The 22130-nt window shown below is 39.0% G+C and overlaps 1 pseudogene; it reads left to right on the top strand.

The window, feature by feature from the left end:
- The first annotated feature begins 18993 nt into the window (after window positions 1-18993).
- Window positions 18994-20908, top strand: LOC116189867 (annotated as a pseudogene).
- Window positions 20909-22130: the final 1222 nt, after the last annotated feature.

The following is a 22130-nucleotide window of genomic DNA, read 5'->3' as shown; positions in this document are numbered from 1 at the left end:
ATTGGAACCCTAACTGACTGAGGATCATGCCTGCAGTGGTTTCATGAAGATTAGACACGTCGATTTTCCTGAGAGATGCAAAGAAAACCGGTAAAAACTGGAAAAATCTGTAACGGGAGAAAAGAGAGAAATGGCGGTGGTGCGCGGTTGAGCGGCTCTCGGCACGTGACCACCTCGTCATGGGGGAGAGTGAGGGTCATGAGGAACCCTTAGGAAATGATGGCACGACTTGCCATAGTCGTGAGGTGGTGGAAAATGTCGAGGAAGCCCGGGAAACCGTGAAGATGTCTATGGAACTCGGTTCTGGACAGGGCTGGTTTGGCAAGCTGGAAGCTTCAAATCGCGAAACTAACACCGGAAATGGACTCGGGAGGTCGAATACATGTGGGATATGAAGTTTGGTTGAAGTTGGCTACGGTTGGGTGGCGGTCGCCGGAAAACGGGATTGGTTTGGCCTTGTTTGGCCTGGTTTCTGGGCTGAGGGGCTGAGAGATTTTTTCGAAAAATCGTCGAGCTGTGGATTTCTCGGTCGTAGGCGAGCTGGAGGTTTCCGGGTCTTCTTGTCTGTGAGCTCCGGGATCTTTTTTGTCTGTGAACTCCCCCCCCCCCCGGACGAGCTGCGGGTTTTTGTCCGAAAAGAAAAAAAAAGAGAGAGAGAGAGAGAGAGAGAGAGAGAGAGAGAGAGAGAGAGAGAGAGTGCGTTTGCGTGTTCGAGGAGTCGCGTGCGCATAGGGGTTGGCGTGCGGCAGGCAGGCTCGGGCGCAGCGGCAGCAGAGGTCCCGAGACCGGTCCGTCCCTGCCAGGAGGAAGAAGAAGAAGAAAAGAAAAGAAAAAGAAAAGAAGAAGAAGACAGGAAGAAGAAGAAACGATGAAGAAGAAGAACAGGAAAATGGGGGGAGGGGGGCCTGGTCAACGGTCAAAGTTGTCAGACTTTGACCGTTTCACCCTTTTTTTTTTTTGACGCGCGTATAAATTGAAAATTCCATCTTCTTGATCGGACGTCGAAAAAATAATTCGAGATTGCCATAGTGTTCAGAAAAATTCGCTGATCGATATTGTGCGATGAATTTATTTTCAATCTCGAATTTTGTCCCGAATTTTGAAAATTGACGTCGATGTACGCGAAATTCGAAAATGTCCCAAATAAAATTAGTGTTAAATTAGGCAAATTGCTATTTCCAAAAATGTCCTAAAAAGTCGTGAATACTCGAGTAATTAATCGGAAATATTTCCCTCACGAGTGGTAAAAATGACGATTTTGCCCCTCTGGAGCCGGTGGACCAAAATTGGGTGCTGACAATTCCAAAACTGCATAATTGTGAAGGAAAAAAATAGTCAACATCAGGTTATAAAATTATGTCTTGCAGATAAATGTAATAAAAATTTATCAATGGCCAAATAGCGAACATGATCGTTCTCTGGCCAAATTGTTGAAACATTTTGTTCAGGCATTAGGCATGCATACTAATTCAGATCATAAACATGACTATCTAGTTTTTTTAAAATTCAAGATATAGATATAACAAAAAGGGTGCAGGGCGAGCGCCGCCACCAAGCCGAAGGAAGCAGGAGTGCTATTAGGTGTCTATATAGGCAATTCAGAGCATGGAGAAGAGAAAATTGTAAAAGTAGAAAAGCACAGGGGAATGGGACATCACCTTTTGCTTGAACTACACGGTGTCTAGTCTAACCACTGAAAAAATGTATATAGCAAAAAATTCATTGTTTAAAAAGTTGAAATCAAGAAACAAGATGGTTGTAGTCCACAAGTATCACAAGAAAGCCAGATCATTAAGAGCTCGAGATGTATTTCCACTCACAAAGGCATTATATCAAGGATGTCATAAAAGTTACAACAATCGCATGCATGTAATATATATAAATCTTATTGAATATTGAAAGCAACTTTTAAATATACAACCAATCATTTCTCCACAAGAAAAGTAGAATTTCTTACCAGTACATAAAAATCTAATTGCAGCAAGATAAAAGCCTCAAAGCAGCATGAGGGTGTTTCTCTTCAACCTAATTTATTGATGGTAACTAAGGCATTCCCAGACAATCTCGGATAAAATAAATGAGATAGTCACATCGACCTCTATGTAAATTCGGTCAGTGCCATCAGATCCCAGCATAACTCCTATATTTGGAACAAAACAACAAGAAATTGAAGGCGAAAGCAAGGGCGAATCCTCATGAGAGGCTGCTACTGAAGACTTACCGAAAAAGACACCCTCGCTTGTGATCAAACAAGAGCCTAATGGAATTTAATAATATAATAGAATTCCACATAAGTGTGCCTGGTCTAAGAAAAAGCAACAATAGTCGGAACTCATTAGAATTTATCATTAAATACTAAATGTGATGGCAATTGCCTTCAGTTGGGAAAGGGTATAGCCATATTTAGGAGAGACACAACTCACAAGGGTCACATGGCATAAACTTCAAGTACACTGCTTTTAAGCAAATGACAAAGAAAAACTCAGTGATACATAGCGGAGCATAGAAGGCCATTTGAAACGTTGTACAATAGATGGTGGAGAAGCCCTTTAACTATTCGTTCTAATAGTCACAAGGCTATTCTGCAACAACTTATATTGTTGTTGCTTGATCCCTATAACAGCATGGACCGGTGTAAGCACCTCATTCCGGCCCAGGTTATGACCATTGTTCAGTGAGCACATCGAATTAGAGAAATGACAAAGTAACTGGGGATCTCCCGTAAAAAGAGGGACTATCAAGAATAAATAAATAAATTATCGAGTACTAAGTACTTAATTTTGACTATCAGTGCTTATTTTCAAAACTATACGAGTTAATTGGCAATGATTTCTTTCTTCAGGGACGCGCTTGTAAAACGAATTTCGAAATGTGACGCTCACTCTCCGAAGACCTTGTTTTAAACCCAATTGCTCGTATTTTTCATATAAAAATACATGATATATTTTCACTAATTAAAACCGTTTGATTCATATATTTTTCATATACAGACCTTTTTTTCTTTAATTGTTTGTTTTAAATTTTTTTTGTAAACTTTCTGAGGGGAAAAAAATATGAGAAAAATTCCAACCCGGAACTAAACTATGGGCATGTGAAAATTTGTTCCCTTCTGTTGGTATATCTACTCACCAACTTGAGGGAAGCATTGCTATTTGTTTAATATTTATTTGGAGTATCACAGTTTGCATGCATTTCCTTGAGAATTGTTTTCCAAGTTTACATATTTATTTGGAGTATCACATTTTGCATGCCTTTGATGCGTTTTGAAAAGAAAAAATATTGGGTGATTATTATTTACGGGAATGAGTAATATTCAATCCACTTGAAAGTACTTTGATATGTTGTAACATCGACCCTATATTTGTTAGAAGAATGAAATTTTCACAGGGAAAATTGTAAACTTGGTACAAAATCTCTTTGGTATGTAACAGTTTCATACAAAAACTAAAAATTGTGATGATTTGATACAAAACGTTTAGATTATGTTCAACGTTGAACAATCCGTCAAATCTCAACTAACTCAGTCAGTTTTTGCTAATGTGGTTCCACAGTGACAACTGACATAAATACTAAAGGAGCGTGCCATTAATAAACAAACAAAAATTTCGGAAAATACAATAAAATTTCAGAAAAAATAATATTTTTTTTTGAAAAAATACAATAAATTTTCAAAAAAAATCGAAAAAATACAAAGATTAAAATAAAAATTTGTAAAAGCACCACTAAATCGAAATTCAATAAATTTCAGGAAGATATCAAAAGAATTTTGAAACATACTAAATTAAAATTTTTTATAGAAAAATTTTAGAAAAACACCACTATATTTGAAAAATACAATAAAATTTTCAAAAAACAACAAAAAAAAGTGCAAAAAATACAATAAGTTTTCAGTAAAATAAAATAAAATAAAAATTAAAGTAAACTTTTATAGAAAATTATTTTTAAAAACCACTAAATTTTAAAAGTTCAATAAAATTTCATAAAAATAGCAAAAAATACTAAAATTTTTTAAAAATTCAGCAAATTTTAAAATGAATTTTTTAAGCAAACATTTTTTAAAACTTACCCTAAAATTATTTTAATTTTTTTCAAAATTTTTTGTTATTTTTCTGAAAATTTTTATTGAACTGGCTCTTTTAAGAATTTTCTGAAAAAAATTTATGTTAATTTCAGTATTCTTTGAAATTTCTTTTATTATCTGAAATTTTATTGTATTTTCCCAAAAATTTGGGTTTTTATTAATATATTGATGATGTGACGTGACATGTCAACATTGCTGGACACATCAACTACCAACATAGACCACGTCAATTGAAATAGACGGAGTAAGTCAAGAATTGACGAATCGATAATGGAATATAATCTAAACATTTTGTATGAAATCTTTACAATTTTTAGTTTTCATATAGAAGTGCTACATTTTAAAGAGGTTTTGTATCAATGGTGCAATTTTTCCTCTATCAGAATGTTTGAATTCTTGCTCACTGAAGCCTAATTGAGCTCGATTTCCACTTGCACAAGAAGTTGCAAATGGAGCTATGTCAAGTTCGAGCTGCTGGTCTATATCTCGAGAGTTAAGCTCAAACTTGAGCTCTGCTATTTAAGCTTGATTAACCTCGAGCTCACAGATACAACTAATACATAATTGAGCTGAGCTTGAGCTTGCCTATACATCAGTCTGCTATTTAAGCTTGGGTGTACAAGACAAAGATGTATGTGACCTTTTAGGTAAAAGGAAAGAAAAATGATAAATGTGACTAAATGTCCTTGGCGTGTTTATCGTACGATACAAAGCATCAAAGAAAATGACCTTTTAGGCCTCCTCATTTTTATTTATTTTTTGTCGCTTGGTATAAAGGCCCCAGCATGCGCTGATGATCTGTAGATTTTCAATAACACAGATGTCAGGAGGACCGGCTCTGGTCGGATCCACCTCAGATCTGACCGGATATGGTCGGATCTGATAAAGACCTTCCCGGATCTGATCACCTCCCCCAGTTCGGCTTGGTTCTAGGTCTTGTGGTGTGCGCCTTGTGCTCGAGTACCACTCCAGTTTTGCTTTCGTATAGAGATTCGTTCAGTATTTTCAGATGAGATAGCTGAAAGTTTCATGGAATATTTGACTTGAGAAGCATTCATACTCTTGGTTTTAATCGGGCTCCGTATCGTTTGGTTGGGCTAGAGTTCAAGATTTAGAGATTGCCTTTGGATCTAGAATCATATCGTGCTTATATGATGTGATACTTTCGCATATATATTTCTTTCTAGTTAGCCTGGAGGATCTCTCCAATTTTTCCTTTTTTGTACATGTATCTAGTACAATGATATAGCCTTTTTTTAAAAAATTTTCTCTAAACAATTTATCTTACCTAGCTATAGTCTACAATGTCATGAATTGCAAAGATACTTCTAGTAAATTTTTTATTTTCAAGCAATTTACTTTATTTTTTATATATGACTTGAATTATAAATAAATTATTGGAAATATTAAAAGATAAATAGATATTATCCATTTATTGGTTGCAAAATGTATTAACAAAATTCCACAATTTGTGCTGACTGATCAAAGTTGGACAAATGGCTCTGAGTATGTGGTTAAGAGAAAAGGATGGGAGAATAATAATTGGGCTTGTCATTCATAAGAAGATACTTTCTTATCTTTCATATTATCAACACTATTGCTGGAAAGTCCATTGCGATTCACAAAAAATAAAGAAACAGAAAATAGGCTTATTTTATCAACAGACCGCAGTAAATTATAGACGGCAATAAGGATTAGGTCCATGGTCTAGTCTCATGCATATTCACGTACGTTGCCGCGTAATAATAGGATAACTGTGAAATAGATTCAATGGTTATCGTCAACTTATTTATCTCGATGAAGAATTGTTATTTTTAACGACTCTTACTCCATTTTCCCAAAAACTGTAGTGCCAGAAAATAGTTAAAGTATTAAAACAATATGAAAACTACAATATTTTTCCAAAATTCATAATATATCACCATTGTAATTTATAAAATGAGTTACTTACAAAAAGAGTATAATAATGGTTACTAATGGTAATAACCCTCAATGGTGTCATCTATAGAAGTCGGAGCGATTAGTGAGCCACTCGGCTCTTTAAAAATCCGAATTTGAAGAATAGAAGTTAAGCAAAGCAGATGACAAAGGAGAACATAAAGGACATGTATAACAAAGATTTAATATCATGCTTTTTTATATTTAAGAATAACTAAGGCATTGCAATTAATTTTAAACTAACTGATACCCGCATGTTATGTTGTAATATTTTATCAATTTTTTTAACCAACGTAGATAATCAACACATATGACGTGAATTATTATAAGAGTAAATTCCAATGACAACTCCTAAAGTCATGAGAAAAGATGACAACACCCCATGCTCTTAAAATGTAGACATAAGACCCCTATTTTTGTTTAGGTGGCAATGAAACTATCACATTGAATACTATCATTTGATAATCTATTGAACCTTAGACAAGATTTGTATTAGGGATACATAGAGTTATATAAAAGTAGCTAAATGTCTTTTTTCTTACTAAATATAGTACGTTGTAGATCCTTTTCTTGATATAGCTCTTAATGGAAGTAAATAGCATGAATATTCCTAATTAATATTTCACTTCTTCCTATGTAAGGAGTCCTTGAATTAAGTATACTTAAATAGATTGATAACTTTATATACATTTTTTTAATTTTTATTTAAAAAAATTTATCAATATAGCGAAACTAATTTCAAGTTATCTCTTAAAAGAAACCACATTTAATCAGGACTTTTTTTTATTCTTTTTTCTTATTCCAAAAGTTATTAAAAATAGAATTATTATTTTTCCTACCATGCACAATTTTATATTTTTAATGTTTGGTTTATTAACTGATACCATCTTAATCTTCGCTCACCTCATTCTACATTTATTCTCATATCTATCTTTAAGAAGTGGCCTCAAAAGTCAAAAAAGAAGAAAAGTAATATTTTCGGCTGTAAGAATATTTTAGAACTTTTATTATTTATTGACCTTCTCGATCAACATATATATATGATCAAATAAAAACTTATAAAATTTGCATCCATATATAAGATAAAAATATAAAAACTGTGGCTCTTGTGCACTAGTTTTTATTATATATATTCTCTTACCGTCCACATGCAAGTATTGAGGCAACAAATGGGGCAACAATTCCGCTGCCAATTTCGTCTAAGGATATTGCTAAGTAGATACCCTCTCCTGTGCTGCCAATTCAAATGAGGCAACTCATGTGCTGATGCTGGGGCCAAGTTTGGTGGCGAACAGTGCAGCCCGTGCCTCAGTCGATCTGCAGACTCCTCCATCTTTTTTGTTTGATCTCTTATATAGAGATGTTACGGGATCTGCATTTCCCGGATGGATTGTAACGGACCCTGGTTAAGATTTTAACATATGCGACATCACTTTTTCTACCCAAAAAAAGAAAAGATAAGATAACCTCTCCAAATCACAGCACATGACTGGTGATGATCAGAAGAAGTTTCCTCCCTAAGGATTCTTTGTTATACAACATTATTATTATTTATTATCTTGCATTGTATAATATGTATATACATGTGCTAAACGAAGATGAAGAAAGAACATACACAAGCATGTGGTCTGCAAGCACGTGTGTTATCATCATAATTTTAATTCCTTTATCCATTCTTTATTATCTTGCCTTGTATAATTTGTTTCCATATGAATGACACGTACGCAAGCTTGAGCCAAATCAGGTGTTAAGTCAACTTCTTGTCACATTTATTATTGAAAGTTGATAGTATGGTGAAAATAAAAGGAATTTCATTAAAGAAATTAAAGCATAGTGTATTATATTGTAAAAAAAAGTAAAAAAAAATTGAATTATGTATTGTAATTTTCCCTTTATATTAACAAGATTTTGTGAATGTCTATATAGTTCAACTCTGACTTTATCATAAAATTCATTAAATGATACACACATATATTATACAAACTATAGTACCCAATAGTGTTTAAAATATATATATATATAGCACCCAATTCACGTAAACTAATTCATACAATCTTGACACGTGATTTTCATACTTATATTAAATTAAAATGATTAAATTTTGGATATATACAACCCTAAGTCAAATAGTATATACTTAATATAAATGGAAAAATATAGATTTGGCCTTCTAGGTTTGAGCACTTTTCAATACTTTTTCTATCATTTTTCTGTTTTTATCTTTTACCTTTAAAAATGTTTTTATTTTAATCCTTCCGTTGCAAAAATTGTTAAATGTGGCTGAGTTGGAGCCACATATGCCGCCACATGTACAACACATTCCACATCAATAGTAAAAAAACAAAAAAAGGAAAACTCGATAGTCAAGTCGTTCGGCTTCTTGCCTTCTTCTTCCGATCAAAAAAAAAAAAAAAGTTTCTTGAGCTCTGCAATTTGAAGAGCCTAAATACTATCCCTGAAATCTCCACCAAGCAATGCCTTCCTTCCACGACGAAGCATCGGGCGGGGCCGAAGGAGGGGGGTCGGTGGTGGAATCAGGGACGAAGTGGAGGGCGGTGAGCAGGACATGATATTCCAGAAAATGGTCCCATCGAGACGGATTGGAAAGGTCATCGGCAAGGAAGACTGACGGATATTGAAGATTCGAGAAGACGCCAAGGCCACTATCAAAAAAAAAAAATGACGTACTAGGCCACTATCAAAATTGTTGCAGCCATTGTTCAGTTCTCTCCCTCTCTCTCTCCTCCTCTTCTCTCTCTCGCTTTATGTGTCTTCCCTCCCCCACCAATTACGACTCAATTCCTCTTCGATAAAATAGCATTTTATAGGAAGCTTATGATGAGATGGGGAGTGTGAATCAGAGTAAACTAAGCTGGGCTTAACTTCAAACTTTGTTATCAAGATCAAGGCACTGAAATTAGGGGATTTTCCGGCATTTAGTGTTGAATTGTTTAGATATTGGTGAGTTGTTCTCCAATTGAAGCTGCGAAGGATATCTATTGGATATATCCTCTGGCTTGGAATCGTCGATTGTGTTGGAGCCGAAGAGAAGAAAACACTAGGTGTGTTCGTTTTTGGGCTCTAGTGCTTCCAAAGCTCCATATGTGGCTGAGGTGAAGAATCCAATCAATTCTTCTTCGAATGTCAGCAAAAGAAAGTTCAATGTCGGAGCTGAAGAAGAAAAAGAGGACGTTGTTAGTGTTTGGGTTCTTGGTCCTGCCTTCCCCCAAGAAGTCAATTTATTTTCCATCATTGACTTTTCTTTTTCTTTCCCCTAATATTGACATGGAATGTGTTGCACGCGTGGCGACTGATGTGGCTTCAACTCAGCCACATTTAATGGTTTTTGTAACGGAAGGATTTAAATAGAACATTGTTCAAAGGTAATGGATGGAAATAGAAAAATAATTAAAAAAATGATGAAAATAGAAAAATGCTTAAATCTAGAGAACCAAATCTATACTTTTCCATAATATAAACAATGATATAACACATAATGCGATAGATTTGTTAATTTTACTTAATGACTAAATCAAATTACTATTGACATGCAGAAATTACATCCACCATCCATATTACTTTATGTTTACGCTATATATGATACGTTTACCATTAATATTTATCTAAATTAACTCTTCAAGCCTATAAATTTCCTTTCACATTCTAAAAGGAAAACCATAATATTATGAATGGCCAATACCTCTATTTTGGCATGATATTTAGATAATACTAGGCAAAATATCCACAGTTTCCGACAAAAACATTTATCTATTGATTGAACCTTAATTAATATGAACATAACCTATCATATAAAGTACGATATGAGATAACTAAAATAAATGGTACATTGGCTAAATATAAAGATAGTAGAAATTTTATGATATATGGAAATGGTTATAGTATTCTCAAGTATAACGATAGTACTCTCAATTTTTCAAATACAAAAAGACACGTATAATTTTTAAAGGAATGATGATATTAGTTAAGTTAAAAATTTTAATTGATTTAATAAAATGATCTTTCTTTGCTTAGATATTTATCATAAAATTCATTACACCGGCAAGGTCACCCACACCACATCAGAGAGAGCCATCTCTATTTTTCTTTTTTCTTTGCTTAGATATAACAAAAGTACTCTCAATTTTGCAAATATAGAAAGACATGTAAAATTTTAAAGGAATGATGATATTAGTTAAGTTAAAAATTTTAATTGATTTAATAAAATGATCTTTCTTTGCGTAGATATTTATCATAAAATTCATTACATTGACGAGGTGGTCTCCCAGACCACATCAGAGAGAGCCATTTATGTTTTTCTTCTTTCTTTGCTTAGATATAATGAAAGTACTCTCAATTTTTCAAATACAAAAAGACATGTAAAATTTTTAAAGGAATGATGATAGTAGTTAAGTTAAAAATTTTAATTGATTTAAGGGTAAATTACATTGGTGATCCAAAATTTTTTACAAATGTTTCAATATGGTAAAAAAAAATATGTTACTTGATGGTACAAAATGTTTCAAAGTTGTTTCAATATAGTACAAACCGTCATCTCGCCATTGACGCCGTCAAGCCGACGCTGATGGTGCAAAACCGGTTTTTGTGGGACGTTACATGATAGTGCAAAATATTTTGAAGTTGTAACTTAATAGTACAAAATGTTTTACGTAAGTTACATGATGGTGCAAAATTTATAGTCTTGTAAAAAACGGTTTGACGGCGTCAATGGCGAGATAACGGTTTGTACTATACTGAAATAACTTTGAAATATTTTATACCATCAAGTAGCAAAAAAACATTTTGTACCATATTGAAATATTTGTAAAACTTTTTAAACTACCAGTGCAATTTACCCTTGATTTAATAAAATGATCTTTCTTTGTGTAGATATTTATCATAAAATTCATTACACCGGCGAGGTGGTCTCCCAGTCCACATCGGAGAGAGCCATCTCTGTTTTTCTTCTTTTAACAATTAAATTCTAGATTCCTTTTGGAAAAAAAAAATTATTGGTGAAATATCATGTTAGTAAACTAGTCCATATGGCACCTTGTAACCTGCCATGTCAGTAAGGGCAGGGTAGTAAGCATTCATTTTAAAAGTAGAGGGTGTCGTTGTCTTTTCTCGAATACTCATGGATGTCGTTGGAATTTATATAAATAGAAAATAAAGGCTTGTCCCGAATAGATATATTAACTATGAATTATGAGTGAAAGATGAAGAAGTGAAAATTATGTTGGTAAATAAATACATACTCTAATCTGATAAAAAATGCAAATAACATATATATATATATGTATGTATATAGTAAAGCAGCGTATAATATGTATAGAGAAATATCGTGCAGGAGTAAATGTGCAGAAAAAACTAAAACAAATAGATGATATGTATAAAATAAATATTCACTTCAACTATTTATAGGATATTTAGTGCAATGAATTTGAAATAAAAATAACGTATCTCAAAGAGTTCTTGTAAAAGTATTAAGAAGATTTCTAATTTTTCAAGAAGGCACTTAATTTTCATACAAATAATATAGACATATTTATAACTCGTTGAATCTAATAAAATTAAAATAGAGTAAAAATTCATTTAACTGAATGTTAAAGGACACTTAATTGTATATCAATTTATACAAATAGTATAAAGGTTTTATGATTTGGAATTTGCTTTTATATATTGTAATTGTTGTTGGGAACTGGTGTATACACAAAAAAATGATTATTTATTATTTTATTCAACACTGTAATAGAAGACCTTGTATGTTCCATAACTTAATAGTTTCATGCCACGTCGCATAATAATATTATGTCATTTTTCACATTGTGATTTGTGAAATCTTCATGAACTACTCAACCATAAGTTACATGCATATTCTTTTTTTGATTATATATATGGACACCATGAGTCTAGTGTCACGGGCTTGCTATTTTATCTAGCGTTCCCTACCCGTGCGACCCTAGAATCGGTTTTCTAGGTAGCCTTTCCCTTCACAGAACTTCTAGAGAGAGAAACTAGAGAGAGAAGCTCTGGAGAATGATACTTGTATTGCTTTTTCAAGTGTGTGTACAAATGAGAAGGCGAGGTCCTTATATAGGCATTTGGTATTTAATGTACATCCAACTACTTCTACCATCTACCGGTATAAATGCAATTATCCTAACTACCGATATTAATTACAGAAGACTCGGGAGACTTCTAGAAGGTTCGGGGACCGAGGCTCTCTAGAAGACTCCATCGCACGCATCCCCTGGCAAACCTCAACAACTTCGGGCTCCCTCGATCATCTTCGATGTTAGGAAGGTCTATTCGTAACATTCTTCCCCACCTATTCTAGCGACGCCCTCGTCGCATTCTCTGCATAAAAAGCCTCAATCTGCTTTGTGAACTGCTACAAGTCTTCTGCGGGTTCCCAACTTGCCTCACTCTCGGGTAACCCCTTCCATTTGATGAGGTACTCACGCTTTGGCTTGCACCAACGTTTCCTCACAACTCGATCAACCAAGATTTACTCGACATCCTGGTCTTATGCCGCCTTAGCCCCAATTGGTGCACGCGAGGACTTGGCTCTGCTTGGATCTTCCTTGTCCTCCTGGAACGGCTTTAGCATACTCACATGGAATACCGAGTGGAGCTTTAGCTTCTTAGGGAGTTCCACCTTGTACGCCACGTTACCTACACGCTGGAGGACTTGGAATGGGCCCTCGTATCTCCGTGTAAGGCCCTTGTACACGTCCTTGTGTCGGAGAATGTTGTGTAGCTTCACCAACACAAGGTCGCCCACACTATACTCGACGTGGCGACGCTTCTTATCGGCCCAATTCTTCATTCGCTTCGTCGCCCTGTTGAGGCAAGATCGTGCCAAGTCCGCCTCTTCTTGCCAATTCTTGGCGAGCTTGTATGCCGCTGGGCTATTCCCCTTGTAGCTCGATGCCACCGTACTTGGGGTTGATGGCTGCTGGCCCGTCACAATCTCGAAGGGACTTTTGTCGGTGGACTCGCTCCTTTGTAGGTATAAGAGAATTGTGCTGCATCGATCATCGTCGCCCAATCCTTTTGCGTTGTGCTCACGTAGTGTCGTAGGTACAACTCCAAGAGTGCATTCACCCTCTCCGTTTGGCCGTCGGTTTGAGGATGGAGACTTGTAGAGAAGTTCAAGCTCGTGCCCAAAAGCTTGAAGAGCTCAGTCCAGAATCGCCCCGTGAATCGAGGATCACGATCGCTCACTATCGTGGTCGGCACGCCCCAATACTTGACCACGTGCTTCATGAAGAGTCGGGCTGCCTCTTTCGCTAGGCAGTCCTTCTTGGCCGGGATGAACGTCACATACTTCGAGAATCGATCAACCACGACCATCAACGTTTGACATCCCTCCGACTTCGGAAGGTTGACTATGAAATCCATCGAAACACTCTCCCAAGGATGCTCTGGAATGGGGAGAGGCTCGAAGAGTCCTGCGGGCGACTTTTGCTCTGTCTTGTCCTGTTGGCACACAAGACAAGTCTTCACGAAAGTCTCCACATCATCCCGCAGTTGGGGCCAATAGTACCGCTTTTCGACGAGTGCCAAAATGCGGTGAATCCCTGGGTGACCAGCCCACTTTGAGTCATGGCACTCCCGTAGAATCTCCCGCCTGAGGTTGTCATAGGGCGGCACATAGACTCGACGACCCTTGGTGTAAACAAGGTCGTCCTCGCACCAAAATTGCCATGACTTCCCTTTGCAAGCGAGCTCCAAGAGAATGCGGGCTTTAGCGTCATGCTGCAGCCCTTCCTTGATCCGACCCAACAATGGACTCTCAAGTCGGCTGATCGCGGCGAGCTCCACCGGTCGACTCAATGCATCAACCACGGCATTGGTCCTCCCTGGCTTATACTCCATCACGAAATCGAACTCGGCTAGGAAATCTTGCCAACGAGCTTGCTTCGGGGATAACTTCTTTTGCGTCTGGAAGTAACTCGTGGCAATATTGTCCGTCCTCACAACGAACTTTGAGCCCAAGAGATAGTGCCTCCAAGTCCGGAGATAATGCACCACTGCCGTCATTTCCTTCTCTTGGACCGTATACCGCCGCTCCACGTCACTAAGCTTGCGGGACTCAAACGCGATGGGGTGGCCATCTTGCATCAGCACCCCGCCGATAGCGAAATCCGAGGCATCCGTCTCCACCTCGAACGGCTTCTCATAACAAGGCAACGCGAGAACGGGCTCATCCGTGATAACCCGCTTCAAGCGATCAAAAGTTGCTTGACATTCGTTTGTCCACTCCCAGGCTCGAGCCTTCTTCAAGAGGTCCGTGAGTAGCACGGTGATGCTTGAGTAGCGCTTTATGAACCGTCGATAATAGTTGGCGAGACCTAGGAACGATCGCAACTCTGTCAACTTGGTTGGCGATTCCCACTTCATGATCGAGGCCACCTTCGATGGATCCATTCGGACCCGACCCCCACCAACGATGTGGCCGAGGAAAGGGACTTCCCTCTTAGCGAATGCACACTTCTCCCTCTTCACGTACAAGGGGTTCTCCCGAAGCACCTTGAACACCTGTCTCAAGTCCTCAACGTGGTCCTCGAGTGACCGGCTATACACAACGATATCATCAAGATAAACCACCACAAATCGATCAAGGAACGGGTGGAGTACCTTATTCATGTGGGTGCAAAAAGTGGCCGGTGCATTAGTCAGCCCAAAAGGCAAGACGAGGAACTCGTAGGAACCGTATCGCGTTACGCATGCGGTCTTAGGCTCGTCCTCTTCCGCGATCCGCACTTGGTAGTACCCCGACCGCAGATCCAACTTAGAGAACCACTAAGCTTCCCCAAGTTGGTCAAAGAGATCTGCAATCAACGGTATAGGGTACTTGTTCTTGACCGTTAGCTTGTTCAGTGCCCGGTAGTCTATACACATCCGTAGAGATCCGTCGTGCTTCTTTTGGAAGAGCACCGGGGCACCGAACAGGGCCTTCGAAGGTCGGACATAGCTAGCATCAAGCAACTCCTTAAGCTGCCTCCTCAATTCCGCCAACTCTGGCGGTGCCATCCGGTAAGGAGCCATGGCGGTGGCTTAGCATCGGGCACCAACTCGATCCGGTGATCCACCTCCCTCTTAGGTGGAAGCTTCTTCGGAAGTTCCGTCAGCATCACATCCTTGAAGGAATCGAGGACTTGGGCGACCTCCGCTGGTACGTCATCTCCCGAGGCCGCATCCTCATCTACCTTCAAGGCCGCAAGGTACGTGACTTTTTCTTTCTGGATCCCTCGCTTCAGTTGCATGGCCGACAAGATCTTTTGCCCATTTTTCATCGACCGCTTGACCGGCACCACGCATTGACACTTAGCATCCAACACAGAGATGCAATCAGCGAATGGGACGAGTAGTGCATCGATCATGTCGAGGAAATCCATCCCAATAACAAAGTCGTAGTCATCAAGAGGGATTACCTCAATAGTTTCCTTTCCACTCCACTGCCCGATCCGGACATCCACGTCCTTAGCAACTCCACATGTCGGGACTTCTTCGAAATTCACCGTCTTGAGCCGCCCCCTTGTCCTTTCAACGCGAAGTCCCAGTTTCTTCGCGCCTTCTTCAGAGATGAAGAGGTTAGATGCTCTTGTGTCAACGAGAGCACTAAATGCCTTCCCATCAATTTCAACATCCGCGAACATGAGCCCCTTCGACCGATTGGCCTTCCTGGTTGTAATGGAGCTAAGGATACGCAGCGAGCCCAACCACGTCTCCTCTTCATTTTCCTCATCGGCTTTCACCAACGCCGCGAGCTTGGCTTTGGTAGGGCATTCTCGAGCCATGTGCGGACCATCGCATAAGAAACACTTGAGCATCCGCTCATCCTTCCCCTTTGGCTTGCTCGACCCCACCTTGTCCTTGAAAGTTGACTTGGTCGTTTTGCCACCATCGAATCGGTAGGACTTCTCTTTATCTCCCCCACCTTTGGGCTTGCCCTTCTCTTTCGAGTCGGACTTGCTTGATGAGCGGAATTCCACCAGCGACTCCGCCGTCGACATAGTCTTGTGCAGATCTTGCACACCGTGGCGTTGCAGCTCTTGCTTAGCCCACGGTTTTAGCCCATCCATGAACTGGAAGAAGGCTTCTTTGTCAGTCAGCGACGGAATCTGAAGCATGAGTTCCGTGAACTGCCGCACATACTTCCAAAGTTCACCCTTATGCTCCAAGCGTCGAAGCTTGGCGCGAGCTTCATCCTCCGCATACTCAGGGTAGAACTGTTGGTGGAATTAAGCCTTGAACTCCTCCCAAGTGTTGACCGTGTTGCCACTTCGATTGTCGCACCTCCGACGCCACCATAGCAAAGCGACATCCACAAGGTACATGGAAACCATCCCCACACGGACAGCTTCGTCCTCTACTCTCGTCGCACGGAAGTAGGTCCCCATATTCCATATGAAGTTGTCCACGTCCTTGGCCACCCTAGTTCCCTTGAACTCCTTGGGCCTCGGGACATCTGGACGCGCGCTAAATTGACCCATGCCACCCCCATTGACACGAGTCCTCCGCACTTGCACGAGCTCGGCCCTGAGCTCATCGATCTCAGCACGCGTGGCCGAGACAAGGGCTTCAGCGTCTCGTCCAGCTTGGTCAGCTCGTCCACTGCAGTGTTCAAGGCGCCCTGCATACCCTCTTGAAGCTCCTCCAAGTTCGAGCGAAGCTCTTCTATGCCCTTGGACGCGTCCTCGGTCTTGCCTTGGACGTTCGCCATGACAACCTCCATCTTTGTCATGCGGCCCTCAAACGAACTTAGTGGATCCCTCGAGTTTTCCCGCTACTTCTTGGACTTTGCCCTCGTCTCATCGATCACCACCTCCGATTGGTTAGAGGTTGTCATCGCCTTAGACCTTCGCTCTGATACCACTTGTCACGGACTTGCTATTTTATCTAGCGTTCCCTACCCGTGCGGCCCTAGAATCGCTTTTCTAGGCAGCCTTTCCCTTCACAGAACTTCTAGAGAGAGAAACTAGAGAGAGAAGCTCTGGAGAATGATACTTGTATTGCTTTTTCAAGTGTGTGTACAAATGAGAAGGTGAGGCCCTTATATAGGCACTCGCTATTTAATGTACATCCAACTACTTCTACCATCTACCGGTATAAATACAATTATCCTAACTACCGATATTAATTACAGAAGACTCGGGAGACTTCTAGAAGGTTCGGGGACCGAGGCTCTCTAGAAGACTCCATCGCATGCATTCCCTGGCAAACCTCAACAACTTCGGACTCTCTCGATCATCTTCGATGTTAGAAAGGTCCGTTCGTAACACTAGCAAAACAAAATAAAAATTGAGTCTGTTTAGCAATAAAAAAATTTTTTACTCTAGTTTATTCTAACGGGGTAAAGACAAAGCCCCCGGTCAACGTTTTTTTTATGGGCCCCAATTGTTTGAAAATTATTTTTTGTTTTTCTCTTTGCTTCACCAAATTATTACCGTTGGGTAAGGGCTCCCTGCCCAAGTGTCATCGCCCGAGTTCTCCCTTCCCCCACCTTTCCTCTTTCTGGTTCATCTCCAGATCAAGCAGTCGATTCATGGGGCCCACAAAAGAGGCATCCGGTAGCTTGTCGCCTGGCGTTTTTGCAAACACATGGGCCCCACCAAAAAAAAAACTAACATGGAGTTTTGCCTTTTGCTAGTTAAAATCAAGCATAGTGAAAAAGTTTTTTGAAATCACACATGGCAAGCGGATATCAGTTAGTTCAAAATTAATTGCAACCCCTCAGTTATTCTTACAAAAAAAAACATGATTTTAAATCTTTGTTATACATGTCCTTTATGTTCTCCTTTGTCATCTGCTTCGCTTAACTTCTATTCTTCAAATTTGGATTTTTAAAGAGCCGAGTGGCTCACTAATGACTCCGACTTCTATTGATGTCACCATTGATAGTTATTGCCATTAGTAAACATTATCAGACTCTTTTTATAAGGACTCATTTTATAAATTACAACGGTGATGTAATAGGAATTTCGGAAAAATATTGTAGTTTTCATATTATTTTAATACTTTAACTGTTTTCTGTCACTACAGTTTTGGGAAAATGGAGTAAGCGTCGTTAAAAATAACAATTCTCCATCGAGATAAATAAGTTGGCCATAACCATTGAATCTATTTCACAGTTATCCTATTATTACGATATTTTGTGCATATTAGGAAAATTAGCAAATGGGCCGTCATTATGGCAATTATATTACGCTGCAACGTACGTGAAAATGCATGAGACTAGACCATGTACGTAATCATTGTTGCCGTGTATAATTTACTGCAGTTTGTCGATAAAATAAGCCTTTTTATGTTTCTTTTTTTTTGGTGAAACGCAATGGACTTTCCAGCAATAATGTTGATAATATGATAGGTATATTACACTGATAGTCTAAAAATTTTATAAATATTTTAATAAGATATAAAAAGTTTTTTTGCTATTTGATGGTACAAAATGTTTCAAAGTTATTTCAGTATAGTACAAACCGTCATCTCACCATTGACGCCGTCAAGCCGTCCTTTACAAGATCTGTAAATTTTGCACCATCATGTAACTTAAGTAAAATATTTTGTACTATTAAGTTACAACTTCAAAATTTTTTACACCATCATGTAATGTCTCACAAAATTCGATTTTGTACCATCAGTGTCGATTTGACGGCTTCAATAGCGAGATAACTTTGAAACATTTTGTACTATACTAAAATAACTTTGAAACATTTTGTACCATCAAGTAGCAAAAAAAATATTTTGTACCATATTAAAATATTTGTAAAATTTTGTAGATCACCAGTGTAATTTACCATATGATACTTCCATTATCAATTATAATATATAAATCAGATGGTATGTCTTTCATGTAGTTATTACATACATATATGAAACCATATAAAAGTAGCGAAACCTCTATAATACAATCCTGAAAAGATAGGAGGGAGGGGGGAGAGAGACACGCAGAGACAAAGCACAACATGGCGTGGAGAGGAGGAGGAGAGAGAGAGAAGAAGCTGAGCCACGTCGGAAGAGCGATTCCGGGGATAGTGGCGTTGAACCCGAAGCCGAGCAAAGGCTTCACTTCGAAGGCCATTGACTACATCGAGGAGCTCATAGTGAAGCTCATGTACGGCCCTCCCCGGCCCCTTCACTATCTCTCCGGTAACTTCGGCCCGGTTCCTACAGAGACTCCTCCAGTCACGGACCTCCCCATCACAGGCCACCTCCCTGTAAGTCTTTCATCAAAAACCCGACTTCCTTATCTTTTCTTGGGATTTCTCTATGATGGCGGCAAAAGGGGACGTTTTTTACGTTGTTGTCGTTGTTGCTGCAGGAATGCTTGAATGGAGAATTTGTGAGGGTCGGTCCCAACGCCAAGTTCGCCCCTGTGGCCGGCTACCATTGGTATAGATGATTTTTGAACTGAACTTACCCACTTGACGATTTAAGATTTTCCCCTTTTTTTGTGAAAAGGTAAACCTTCATTGATCCTTTGCTGCTGCCTGATGCGGTTTGATGGAGATGGGTTTGTATCCCCTGCTTTTGCGATCCAATGCTGTACCGAGAAGCTACTACATCTATTTCATAAATGCTTGCACACATTGAATTAACACTCTGGATTTTATTTGTGACTGCAGGATGATTCACGGACTTCGCATCAAGAAGGGGAAGGCAACTTACGTATCCCGCTTTGCGAAGACATCGAAACTTAGCAGGAGGAGAGTCTTTGGGGGTGCTAAATTTGTAAAGGTATGTGTGACCAAGAGAAGAACAAGGGGCCCCGTGTTGGATATATAGCTGGTCAGCTTTTGGAACTCGTACTTATGGATCGTCATGAATTCGTTAATAAATCATATCGTATAAAAGCTCTCCCTCCGTGGCTTCACAGGTCGAATGTGGTTTAGAGCTTTGATATATCTCAATTAACTTTATAATTTGCAGCTTTTCCTATTCGCCTTCCCCCGTTAATAGCATAATCTGAGCCTCTGAAGCCTAATTAGGATGAGAACCAAAATTGGTGTTTCCGTGATATTGGGAATAAACTTCAATAGCCGACTTGCTGGTTCAGAGTCCTCATAGCAATGCCCCTTCTGCGGACAGGAGACCTCAAGGGTTGTTTGGGTTGCTTATGATCAAGTTGCAAATATTGAGAGCGAAACTGAAAGTCTTAGATGTTTCGTATGGAACTGGGACAGGTAGGTGTTCGGAATTTTTCATGTCAAGCACCATCAAGAAAGAGTTTTTACACTATCATCCCGATTTGTCCAATTTAATAGCTATATGATATGATACAATATCTTTCGCAGCTAACACTGCTCTGGTATATCACCATGGGAAACTTCTGGCTTTGCAAGAGCTTGATAAACCTTGTAAGGAATTCTGTTCCCTTACATTTCCCCGCTAATAGATGAGTTCCTAAAAGTACAACTAACGGATCGATGGGAAGTAAATTTTCCTCTATCGGGACATCGTGCAGATGCTCTTAAGGTTTTGGAAGATGGAGACCTGGAAACTCTTGGGATGATGGTTACGACAAGAGACTGGTGCATGCTTTCAGTGCACATCCCAAAGTTGACCCGGTAACAGGTAATATATATCTCATCAAACGTTTTAAGCGTGAACATTATCATGGTTAGAACAAAAGTTTTGATGCATAAGGCCTTTAGCGCAGGTGAAATGTTTACTTTCGGTCATGCACAGACGCCCCCATATGTCACGTACCGTGTCATTTCGAAGGATGGTTTCATGCATGACCCGGTGATACCGATTACTATACCAGAGTCCATCTTGATGCATGACTTTGCCATCACTGAGAATTATGCCATTTTCATGGATCTTCCGTTATGTTTCAGGCCCAGGTATGGCTACCTTATTTTGCAAGCAATTTCATGAGACTTACATGTATATTGTACTTCAAAGATGAAATGAAGAGGGAAGAACATGAGTTGGGACTGTGGGAGAAGAATCAAAAGATTTACACACTTTAAGTTTCAAGACAAGAACAAGATATATTAATATTTATATCTTTTTCAGTCAATGGTGAAAGAAAATAAGTTGGCCTACGCTTTGATGCTACAAAGAAAGCACGGTTTGGTGTACTTCCACGTTATGCAAAGAACGAGCTCCAGATCAGATGGTTCGAGCTTCCAAATTGCTTCATATTTCACAATGGTTCATCATTTACACTCTCCTTTTTATATTTACTCCAAAGAAAGCTTTCTTATACCTACTTTTGATATAATTGAAATGCAGATTTGTTCATTTCTTCTAATTTCTGTTTGACAAAATTCCTTGACTTTACTAGCCAATGCATGGGAGGAGGAAGATGAAGTTGTTCTCATCACATGCCGTGTTCTGGATCCAGATCTAGAAATGCTTAATAACTCTATCAACGAAAAAGTCAAGCATTACAAACTGAACTGTACGGGCACCGATTATTATTCCATGTTAGCTAAGCTTTCCATTTTCTAGAGTAGGGACTGATAACATTACTCTTCTTTCGTATCAGGTACGAGATGAGATTCAACATGAAACAGGTCTAGCATCGCAAAAGAAGTTATCCGGATCTGCCGTTGAGTTCCCCAGGATAAACGATACCTACACTGGCAGGTGCCGCCCCGATGCTTTCTTGGCCATTCAGACTATTATTGATCATATTCTAGTACCTTACTGCATTGTATGAATTTCTTTGATATTCAGGAAACAGAGATATGTCTATGGGACAGTCTTCGACAGCATTGCAAAGATTACTCTGGATCGTAAAGTTTGATCTACATGCTGAACCAGTGGAAGGAAAAAGACAAGATTGAAGTTGGAGGGAAATGTTAAAGGGATCTTCAATTAAATGGAGAGAGGTAGATTCGGTTCGGAAGCTGTTTTTGTCCCTCGAGAGGATGGCATTGCTCTCGAAGAAGATGATGGATACTTGATATTCTTTGTGCATGATGAGAAAACGGGTAATTTCTCTATACTTGCGGGCCTAGTTATGAGAGAGCCAGTCACCTGGAAGAGATATAATGAGTATCCGAACTTCTTTTGACTTTGCAGAGAAAATCATATGTAAACGTAATTGATGCAAAAACAATGTCAGCTGATCCCGTTGCTGTGGTAGATT

Source organism: Punica granatum, unplaced genomic scaffold (assembly GCF_007655135.1).
Source record: "Punica granatum isolate Tunisia-2019 unplaced genomic scaffold, ASM765513v2 Contig00030, whole genome shotgun sequence".
Taxonomy (NCBI): Eukaryota; Viridiplantae; Streptophyta; class Magnoliopsida; order Myrtales; family Lythraceae; genus Punica; species Punica granatum.
The sequence above is the reverse complement of the archived record's forward strand: the minus strand, read 5'-3'. Positions and strand labels throughout refer to the sequence as shown.